General features: G+C 31.1%; 1 long non-coding RNA gene across 1 annotated transcript; it reads left to right on the forward strand.

Annotated features, from left to right (window-relative positions):
• Window positions 1–6,661: 6,661 nt before the first annotated feature.
• On the forward strand, window positions 6,662–8,053 carry LOC140873597 (uncharacterized). The gene is made up of 3 exons (XR_012148085.1): window positions 6,662–6,722; window positions 6,793–6,831; window positions 7,627–8,053. It is a non-coding gene; the product is annotated as an uncharacterized lncRNA (long non-coding RNA).
• The last annotated feature ends 3,759 nt before the right edge of the window (window positions 8,054–11,812 follow it).

Genomic DNA, 11,812 nt, shown 5'->3' on the forward strand with positions numbered 1-11,812 from the left:
ATGCAGATCGTACACTTCTTTAAATGCAGACAACTTCCAGGGTCCAAAACTGGTATAAACGGTCGAATGCTTTATCTGTAGCCATTCTGCGTTTTTGCCATTTTAGTGCAACCTGTTGTCTCGATGCAAGAGTCAACAGATCTTCTGATACGCCGGTTCTTCTTTTGATAAAAGATCTTGCAATGAACGTCTTGTCTCAAGTATTTGTCTTGAGATATCTTGATAAGCAGTTGACATTCTACCGGTAGATAGATTTATCCTCTGCTGGTTTGAATAACCAGTCGATAGGCTTGTGACTGCAACCGGTCGAGAGACAAAGGCGGTTGACAAGCTTCCGGTAGATAACTTGAAGGGTTTAGACGGTTGCGGTAGGAGTTGTAGTAGATTCCTGAAATACAAAAGATTGGCAGCACATTCCTATACAATGAGTTGTTGTTTGTTATCACCAAAATGTCGGATTCAACAATTTTTATGTTTTTTTTTGAAAAATTAATAAATATGATTGTTTGAATAAATAATTAAAATACAAATAAATTAAGGTTGAATTGGATTAGATGATTTAAAATCTATCAATATAAATGTGTTTTCATTGTTGAGATAAATTTTTAAAAATAAAATAAAATTTATCTTGATATTTATTACACTACAATTAAGGTGATCACAACGGCTTTCAAATTCTTAGAATATTGGAATCAATTTAAATTTATTATAATTGGAGGGGTGTTTGACGGAGTATATAAGTTTTATAAATTTCTTTGGAAAACTATTAGAAAACAGTTTTAAATAGTTGAATCCTTGAGATAAGCTATTTAATATCCTTTAAAATATTTATATATATAAAAAATTTTTTACACCCCTAGTTTTTAAAAAAATGTCTTATTTTAATATTTTACTTTTTCATATTAACTTTGTATATTTAAAAATTTATTATTTCCTAAATAATTTATTTATCCAATAATTATAAATTTGATGTATGCAATATTTGTGTTCTATACAAAAACAAAATAGAAATTTTTTAAATTTTAAAAATTTTAAATTTGAAATAGCAAAATAGAAAAAAATAAAAAATAAAAATAAAATAAAATAAAATATAGATACATAATATTTGGATAAGATAAGTTACATTAAACTCTGTAAAATTAGTATAAAATGTTCTTTATTTTAACAAAAATTAATATTTAAATTATATAAAATTAAATAAACAAAAACAACTATAAGTATGATAATAAAGAAAATTTAAAAATTAAATTTTATATTTATCTATATTTTAAAAAAAATTAGATCAACAATTATATCACTTAAATCATATATTATATTTTTTTGAATATCATATGTTATCTCTATCTATATTTTTTAATTCAATAATATCTTATTTGAATTTTTTAATTTGATAATAATAATATCTTCACTATTTTTCAGAAATTATTTTTCGGTTGAAATATATATATATATAATTTTTTAGATAAATAATATTATCTTTTTTTGAATATTCAATGTTATGATTATTTATAATTTAAATTCGATCACATATTATTGTATTTTTTAATTTAATGATAATTTTTTACTATTTTTCGAAAACATTTTTGAACGGAAAAATTTTTTGTTTCTATTATTAGTACATTTTTCTGCTTATATATATATATATATATATATATATATATATATATATATATATATATATATATATATATGCATTGTTTAACTTCAATCGTATTTTTATCTACATTCTAAAATTTTTATACTAAATAATATATCGCTTGTAACATCATCGTTTTTTGAATATTTGTTGCGTATATCTATATATGCATATAGAAAATTCAATCATCCTATTAAAATTAAATGTTAAATTTAATTGATAAAAAAAGACTATTTAAACTTTTTACAATCTTATTTTTATGTATATTTAAAATTTCTTAATTAAATAGCATATCACTAATAATATTATTATTTTTTTGAATATTTGTTTACTGTTATATATATATATATAAAATAAACAAAACACCTTTAAATTAAATTTTGTTTCATAATGAAAAATATTTTTTAAAAAAACTCTATCGTATTTTTATAAAAAAAATAAAATGTTGTAAAAAGATTATTTTGATTTGTTTTTTAATTCAATCATATTTTTGTAGCTCTAACATGCTCATGTTTAAGACACTCAACAACATCATGACAGCTCACACAACCATCTACACTCGGATCATCACGCTATCTTCTTATCCTTTGTTCTTCACGTTCGCTTTTGCCCGGTTCCACTCACTCCTATTGCAATGAAACATACAACAAAACAATAGCCGGATAACTCCGGTGAGAAATAGATTTTCCAGTAAAAGCAACTAAACATGCATACAAACATATATCAAGATCATGATATAAAGAACATAACTTCAATGCATGTTTTAAAACAAGGTTCATCTCTTCATTCGTCGGTTGGGATCTCGAGAAGTAGATATCATAACTAATCCACCGACTCTCCCGATCGAGGTGGAGCTACTTATCTCACTTCTCTAGACCTTGAAGCCATTATATATGTAAATCAGACGCTAGGCTAAACAACCACCCAGGCCATACATATACAATACCTCAAATCGTCTATTCGAACGTTTCCGTTCATTTCGAAATCAAAGAACAAGTCTTACAAGATGAATGCAATATATATCATTCAAACCACATTCATTAACATCAAGACTTATTCAACAACTCAAAGGAAAGCACATAAGAGCAATTAAGCAAACAAGTATATGATTTAGGGGAACTCGATACAAACCATCTCGAGTTGTAATCCCAATCAAATAGTAGTCCACTTTTACCTTTCAAATGTGATGTTTAGGATGTCTTTTAGCTTGTCCAAATCTGTACAAGTTAACCACCAAACCTATCTCAAAATCTGCTCAAGTTTCAACCCAAACGTCAAAGCAAAACGCTACCAACCTTGTGCGTTCTTGTATCGATATCGGAGTCAAGATCAATGAGTTGAAATGCCCTGTTTACACACTAAAATCACAGCATAACAAGCAAGGAATCATCAGCTAATAATTCAGCAACTTCTTAGTCCAAGAACAATAGCAAATCACTTCAAATCATGAGTTCGACGGCATATCGGTATAACTCGGCGATTCCGAACACATCTATAACCAATCTAACATTCATATCAGTTGTATATCAACTCAAACCCAACATATCAGCAGGTATATAGATCAAATCATTGCTGGGAAATCATAAGAACATGATACAACAATCAATCCTCAACCTAACTTCAATATTACAAAAGATAGAAGCTCATCAACAACAATTCAAACACAAGTATGATCTCTGTCCATTTCGAATTCTCAAACCTTGATGAACTAAGAGAAAACTTACATCAATTCGAAGGTTTCATTGCGAGGATTCCAGAACATCTTTCGGAATCGAAAACGGATACCCGTAACTCAAGATATCTCAATTGGAAAATGAAGAAAAAGATTGGAGTTCTTTGAAGGTTTTGCTCTCGGTTCTTGACTCTGGAAATCTGATGAAATATTGATACTACACGTGAGTCAACTTAACAATAACAAGTGTCTTGCTCATTTTCAGAATTTTGCACTTTAGCCCCTCAAGACTTCAATAATTGCAATTCAGTCCTCAACTTCTCATTTTATTCAATTTCAATCCTAAATAATTTAAGAATATTAGAATTTAAATCAAAACTCCAAATATTCCCAAATTAAATATTCTTGGATCAAAATTAAATAATTCCGGGCGTTACAGTATTTCTCATATTCCTTATTTTATGTGCGTATCGATTGCAAGAGATTTCGAGGACGAAATCCAATCTTATAGGGGGAGAATTGTAAGGCCGGGATTAATTGATTTAATCCGCAATATTATTTAATTTTAATCCGAGTATATTTAATTTGGGAATATTTAGAGTTTTGATTTAAATTCTAATATTCTTAAATTATTTAGGATTGAAATTGAATTAAAAAGATTTGCCGAGGACCGATTTGCAAATAATGAAGAGTTGAGGGGCCAAAGTGCAAATATGAGGTTTTGACTTGGACACTTGCTATATTTAGAGTCTTAAACGTGTATTCACCATAATTCTTCAGAATTTGAGCTGCAACTTCAGAAAGGGATCGAGAACCCCATCTCCAAGTCCATTCTCCATTTTCAATCTTTCATAACTTTTGCTCCGGTTGTCCGAATTCAATTCCGAAAATAGTTCTGGACTCCTTGCGAGAAGGGCTATCATTTGATGTAAGTCTTGATGAGCTTTATAATGATTTCAAAATGTTGATATGGGGCAGAAATCAGATTGATCATGTATTGATGTTTTTGAGCTTTTATGTTTGATTATATTGATGGTAGTGAAAGAGTGGGTGCCCGGTTAGCCAACTTGTGGCTAAGGACTTTTATGACTCTATGTAAAACAATTTTTTGTTTAATATAATTTACACTTTTATAATGGCATTGACTTTATCTTTCTTCATATTGTTATATTATGATATACTATTGTTGTTTTGATAAAGACCTTGAATATACTATAGTGTATGTAAGATGTGGTAGCAAATGGGGATGGCTATCATGAAACACATCTTATAGTCACTGTATATTCTAAACTGTTTCTAGTCAATTGAGCCGTCCGCAAATAAGGATAATGATCGCTCGAGATTGAGACTAGCATTTGCGATGCCGAGTACCACGTTTCATTGGTATGGAACATAGAGATGTTCAAAGCATGCAAATGGATATTCATATGATGAATGATCGAACTACCCTATTCGGACTTTCCAAGTGGTTATCACTTATCGAGTGAATAAAGTCCGCGGTTTTGGTTGTACACCATTAGTCCTTATTACTTGAAACATCATTGAGACTCTATATGCTAGTACTGTACTTTGACTCGTTTACCGACTCTATTGGGGTCATCAGGTGTCGGGATTGGGTACAGTTACGACACATATAGGAGTCGATGCTTTGTTGTCGAGGATTCACCACATACTTGCGAGTGTGGATATCCTATGCGATCTGAGGAGATATTAGTGTGACGAATCTCTGGCCAGAGTACATGATGTGTTTTAGGTTACTTGGTGTTCCTAGTAACACATACGATGTCACTAATAGATCTCCAAGATGTTATGCATAGTTATCGAATCTCGAACGACTCTCGATGCACCAATGGTTGTTGATTCGATCGGGATATTTGGTTGAAGGGACCGTACTGTACGCTAACCAAAATCTACTACTTCTTGCAGGCACTATCAGTAATACCTAGGGAATCATGGGGCGATGTTGCTAGGCGCTCTTACCATGATTTGATGGGTAAGTTGGAAATTGTTGTTCCGAGTCACAAGGAGTTGTGAGCCCACGGCTAGCTGTATTTCTGAACCATTGAGGGTTACACAAGTAATGGATTACTAAAACCCCGTAGAGATAGTTAAATTTAAAGAGTTAAATTTAATGAAAGAGAAGTTGGACTTCTTAACTAAAGGGAGTGGAATTTCCTAAAATGACATAGGGATGGACATTTTTGGAAATCACTGAATTCGGATTCAGAAAAATTATCTTGACTCTAAAAGATGCAGAAATGGTTTCTATGCACATTGGTGAAATCAGTTTATCAATCGGAGTCACGATGAATTTTATATTAATTTCTATAACAACAGGCTTGGCTTGTTGGGCTTAAGTTATGAATTGTGGGCTTTAAGGAGATAGAGTCCTGATACAATTATAACTAGAAATTATCTATAAATAGGACTGCAGTGTTCGAAAATCATATAGCTTTCAGTCTTGAATTTTCGAAAATCAGTCTAGATTATTCAAGAGGATTTTCGAAATCCTCTGTCCCTTTCGGAGAAAATTCGGCTTGTTATTTTTATTAAAAATTACAATCTGAATTAACAGATCATATCTGTTTATTCTCTACGCAAACTTCTGATTGATTTCTAGTGCAGTCAATCAGAGGGTTTTGTTTTCTATTCGTGTACCTGATTGAAGAAACGTTCGTTCATCAGTTCCGGGGATATACAACAAGAGCAGATTAAATTCTGTTGGTGTCCATAATCTTGCTTCGAGATTTCAAGGTAAAATATTTAATAGTGATTATTTGTTTTACTTACACAAATTTAATCGTAAAGTTTTGATACCCAGATATGGAATCGTGCCATATTAATAAAATAAATTTTTAAATTTCCGCTGCACCGGGTATCAATTCTAATTGATCTGAACACCGATTTCCAACAGGTAGATTGAAGAATGAGCGTCGTTTGCTTTCTATATGAATGTCCAGCCATTATTTTGAAATTTTCAGTTCTGATGTGTTGATTTATGGCTGGTATACATGCTGATATGTGTGTGTTACGTGAAGAGGATTGATATATATTTGACGATATCAAAGTTGAACCGAAGAACAAGCATCGTTCGCAAGTGCTATGATTTTTCAGAAGTTGGATTCGATCTTATGCTTTTGATTGAGTTGATATATGATGATATGCAGCTGTTATAATATGTATATGAATTTGATAAGAATGATAGAATGGTTGGAAATGAATTACGGTTGTCGAAATTATATCGTTAATGCCGTAGAGTCAAGAATTGAGTTGATTTGTGATATCTTTGAGTTAGCTGGACATTGATGAGTGTCTTGCTGATGTTTTTGAATATATATGATGTGTTTTCAGATTGAAAACATGGGACATCAAGCTTGGAAAGTTCGGCGTCGAATCGAGAAAGAATTGGACAAGGTTTGCTTTGAAGATTAGCTTGCAAGACCTAGATTGTTGAGCAGATTTTTATTGAGCTTTGTATGTGCAGATTTTGAAGAGTTGAAGAGTTATAAACCAAGATTGAAAGGTATAAGAAAACCTTTAAAGAAAGGGCTTGCACACTCAATATGAATCTATTGAGTATTCCTTTCTAAAATCACATACTTTGTGCTTTTATTGTTAATAGATGCTTATATGATTACTTACTTGATCTAGTTCGTATTGTTGGTCTTGACTTGATGCGTTTGAGTTTGTTGCATTCATATTGGGCCAACTTTCTTTCGAGTTTTGAGGGCTGAGTTGCCCAGATATAATGGTAGGACGTTTGGACGTATATTGAGGAGTTTAGGTGATTGAGTTGTCCCTATCATTTGACGGCTAGGTGATTGAGTTATCCCTTCCGTTTGACGCTCAATATAGCGGACCAAAGTCCGGGAATAAGCACTCAACATCACCTCGAAGGGAGAGTAGGTGGATGGGTTGATGTGTTTCTTTCCTAGGGATCCCAAAACGAGAACCGATACCGATATGATAACCGATTTTAAATCATGCATTGCTTTTGAATTTAATAGATGAGTTTCTATTATTTGTTTAAGCTGAAATATATTGCATGATGGTTTGAAGAGTTGATATTGGATTATTGATTTGATATGAGTTTGTAGATGTTAATAACATGTCTTGCTTGAATAAAACATTGCAACTTGATTTATAGCATGTTGAGTTAATATGCCTTAAGTTGCTTTGAGTCTTATTTGCTGAATGAATGTTAATATGCTTCAAGTTGAATTACTTGAGTTTATGCATGTTTATGTTGTTTTATACTGAGATTAAATTCTCACCGGAGTCTCTCCGGCTATTGTCTTGTTTGTATGTGTACATGAAGGTGGGACTGGAACGAGTCCGAGAAGATCATGAAGAATAGAGATCGAGAGAAAGTAGAGTGGTGATCCGGGTTTAGATATGAGTTGCTGTCAAGTTGCACCAATTTGATTTGTAGTTGGGATTTGGCTTGTATGCTATGACCTTAGCTTGTGTTGTACTAAATTTTAGTTTATGAATTCTAGTTGACATCTTTATATAGATGTTATGTTAGTGATAAAGCTAGTAGTAACTTGTTGAGATGTTGTGAATTGAACTTAGCATGAGTATGCTAGATGAATATGAAATGGAACATGTTGAAACTCATGTTGTGAATCTTAGTATTACCTTGATTCTTCTTAGACTTGAGATAGCATGTATATTATGTTGTAGCTTATACAAGACTAGATGGTTTATTATTCCACCTTTGACAGCAATCTTTGCGTAGCAGAATTTTCAGAGTTAAGAGCCCGCTCGATTGGCTGAAGTTCACCGATCGAGCGAGGCCTGTAATTGTGCAAACAGATAATTCAATTTTTTTGGCCGCTCGATCGGTTGAAGTTCACCGATCGAGCGAGGCCAAATTGTGCAGACCCGAGAGCTTGATTATTCTAGCTCGCTCGTCGGCTGAGTTTGCCCGATCGAGCGAGGCTCTTGAAGTTTTAAAAAAAAAAAATTTTTTTTTAGCTCTTGGTTCTTAATTGCTTAGTTTTAATTCATGATCTTGGATTAAATGTTTGATTTGAGAGATTAGCGCCCGGGTCGTCACATGGACCATTTTTGGTTTCGGTCCTATATGTAATAAAAGTTTGGTAATAGTCCAAAAACTTTTATTTATTGGCTATTTTAGTCCTATTGTCACCAGAGAGTCTAATTTCACCGAAAATCACTGATAAGACATCGGAACAGGATGACGTGTCATTTACATTTAGTGATATTTGAATTTTTGGCAAACGTTCGTATAAAATTTGCAACTCATTTCAGTGCATGATTTGATTGAAGCCATTATTATTAAATTTTATTGGAGCTCATTTTCGTGCATAAGAACTATTCTTTTCCAGGCTTTCTGCTCCAATGCCTTGGAACCAATATAATTAGATTTTATTGATGATAAAATATAAAATGTTGAATTAATAAAGAGAGAAATACAGAAGGGAGAAATATCTTCCAAAAAATTTGGAATTCAGAACAAATTTATATCGTCGTCTAATCTGAAGCCAAATTCTTTATTCAATATTATTGATTATATATAAATATATTTTATTTTAAATAATTATACAAAATATTACTGTTCAAACAAAGAAAATAAACTGAATAATAAAATATTTTTCATAATGAAAAAGTTTATATTTTTTTTGCAAACTAATGGGAAAGGAAAAAAATTAGATTCAAGATTCTATTACAAATGTTCTACACGATGCTTCAATGGAGACTTAAATCTCAATTGTGAGGTCGTGAAATAGAAAGAAGACATCTTCTACATGGACATGTGACTTCCAGACATTGCTTTTGTGTGTAGAGGTTTCTTATGCAATGCGGCTTTTTCTCATATTTATTTATTTGAAGGGAAATGAGAGAGTTTTCCCTCCCATTTCTATTTATATATTGATCTGTCTTTCCTTTTCATTTTTAAATTTAATTATGTGTAATTAAATAATGTGGCAAATGTTTGCCAAAAATTCAAATATCACCAAATGTAAATGACATGTCATCCTATTCCGATGCCTTGTCAGCGATTTTTGGTGAAATTAGACTCTCCGGTGGCAATAGGACTAAAATAGCCAAAAAATAAAATTTATTAGACTATTACCAAACTTTTACTACTTATAGGACCGAAACCAAATGTGGTCTAAGTTATAGGACCAAAATGACAATTTTCCCCACTCAAAATAATAACATAAATTGAATAAAATGATACATCATTGTATATATTTTAATGCATCCTATATTTTTCAGGTGGGTCCAGCCATAACATCGATTATCTTAAGCAAAACCTAATTATCATTTATATCATTTATGCAAATTTTATCATATATAGGGGTCAAAAAATTTAACTGAAATTAATTAAAATATAATGATATATAATCAAAATTTGAATCGAAATTGATACATTATTATAAATAACATTTTTGAAATTTTTTACATATATATAACACAAAAAGTCAACCAGAATTAAGAATTCGTGATAACTTTATATCAAATTTCAAATTTTGAAACAAAAAATTGGTACATTAAAATATATATAGTATTTATGAAAATTTTTATATATGTACACAACAAAAAATTGAAATTAAATTAAAAATTATTGATAATATCTTGTCAAATTTAAAATTTGAATAAAAAATTGGTATTGTATCATATATTGCATTTATGAAAATTTTCAAATATACATAGACATAAAAAATTTAACTAAAACTAAAAAGTAGCGATAACTTTCGATCAAATTTCATTTTTCAAATTGAAAAATGTTACATCGTCATATATAATATTTATCGAAATTCACACATATACATGGTTACAAAAAAATTAGCAGAAATTAAAAATTATTAATAGCATCCTTTGAAATTTCAATGTTTAAACCGAAAATTGGTACATTATTATATATAACATTTACAATTTTTTTTTTACATATTTGACCAAAAATTAATTGAAATTATAAAGTATTGATAACATACTAACATCCAATCAAATTTCAAATTTGAACAAAAAAATTGGTATATTATCATATATAACATTTATGAAAATTTTCACACACATATATATATGAAAATAAAATTTAACTGAAATAAAAAAAAACAGCGATAATATACAATCAAATTTCAAATTTTGAACCGTACATTGGTACATTAAAAAAATTCAAATTTTGAATCAAAAATTTTAAAATTTTGAAACATCGGATATATTTTGAACAAAAAATCATGATATAAAAAAAATTTTGAAACCTAAAATATTGAAACATTCAATAAAATTTTAAAATTTGAAATATCAAATCAAATATCAAATCTTGAACCGAAAATTATCATATATATACAATTAATGAGAATTTTCACACACGTACATAATTGACTAAAATTAAATTAATAATATTTCAAATAAGTATTTTAAATTTTATTGATAATAATTATTTATTTAATGAATTATAAAAATTCTTGTTGAATCCGATATTTTGGTGATAACAAACAACAACTCATTGTATAGGAATGTGCTGCCAACCATTGTATTTCAGGAACCTACTACAACTTCTACCGAAAGCTTGTCAACCGCCTTTGCTCTCGACCGGCTGAAGTCACAAGCCTATCAACTGGCTATCAAGACCAGCAGAGGATAAATCTATCTACCGAAAGCTTGTCAACCGCCTTTGCTCTCGACCGGCTGAAGTCACAAGCCTATCAACTGGCTATCAAGACCAGCAGAGGATAAATCTATCTACCGAAAGCTTGTCAACCGCCTTTATCTCTCGACCGGTTGAAGTCACAAGCTTATCGACTGGTTATTCAAACCAGCAGAGGACAAATATCTCTACCGGTAGAATGCCAACTGCCTATCTAGATATCTCGAGACAAGTACCTATGACAAGATGTTCTTTGCAGGATCTTTTAAAAGAAGAACCGGCGTTTCAGAAGATTTGTTGACTCCTGCAAATCAAGACAACAGGTTGTACCAAAATGGCAAAAACACAGAATGACTGCAGATAAAGCATTCGACCGTTTATTCCAGTTTTGGACCCTGGAAGTTGTCTGCAGTGTACGATCCTCATGCAGAATCATCAATGCATTTATGAGCATTAAATGTGCATTCAATGCAGCATCAGAACGTTCAAAATAAAGACGTTGATGATTGACCTATATAAAGGGAAGATTGCTCAAACAACAACAAAAAAGTGATACGAGACAACGAAGAGAGACAAGCAACTCAGAAAAATTTCAATCACTTGACTAATATCAGAAGTCCTCATCTGATATACTTGAGCACACTTACAAGATCAATCATCTGCTGCTCTCAAATAAACCCTCGCCTACAGTTCACATATCTGATCGTCAAGGATCATTCTAGGGTTTTCAAGCCTCTCGACCGCTCTGCAGTCTGAGAAGCTCAACTCAACTATACTCAGTGTTGAAGAGACTTGAAGCTGCTCTGAAAGCTTCCACCAGTCCGATAAGAACTGAGAATCTTATCTGTGTAAATCTAGGAGTTTCGGATTAGGCATTGGA

This window comes from Henckelia pumila, unplaced genomic scaffold (genome assembly GCF_033568475.1).
Source record: "Henckelia pumila isolate YLH828 unplaced genomic scaffold, ASM3356847v2 CTG_80:::fragment_1, whole genome shotgun sequence".
NCBI classification, from domain to species: Eukaryota; Viridiplantae; Streptophyta; class Magnoliopsida; order Lamiales; family Gesneriaceae; genus Henckelia; species Henckelia pumila.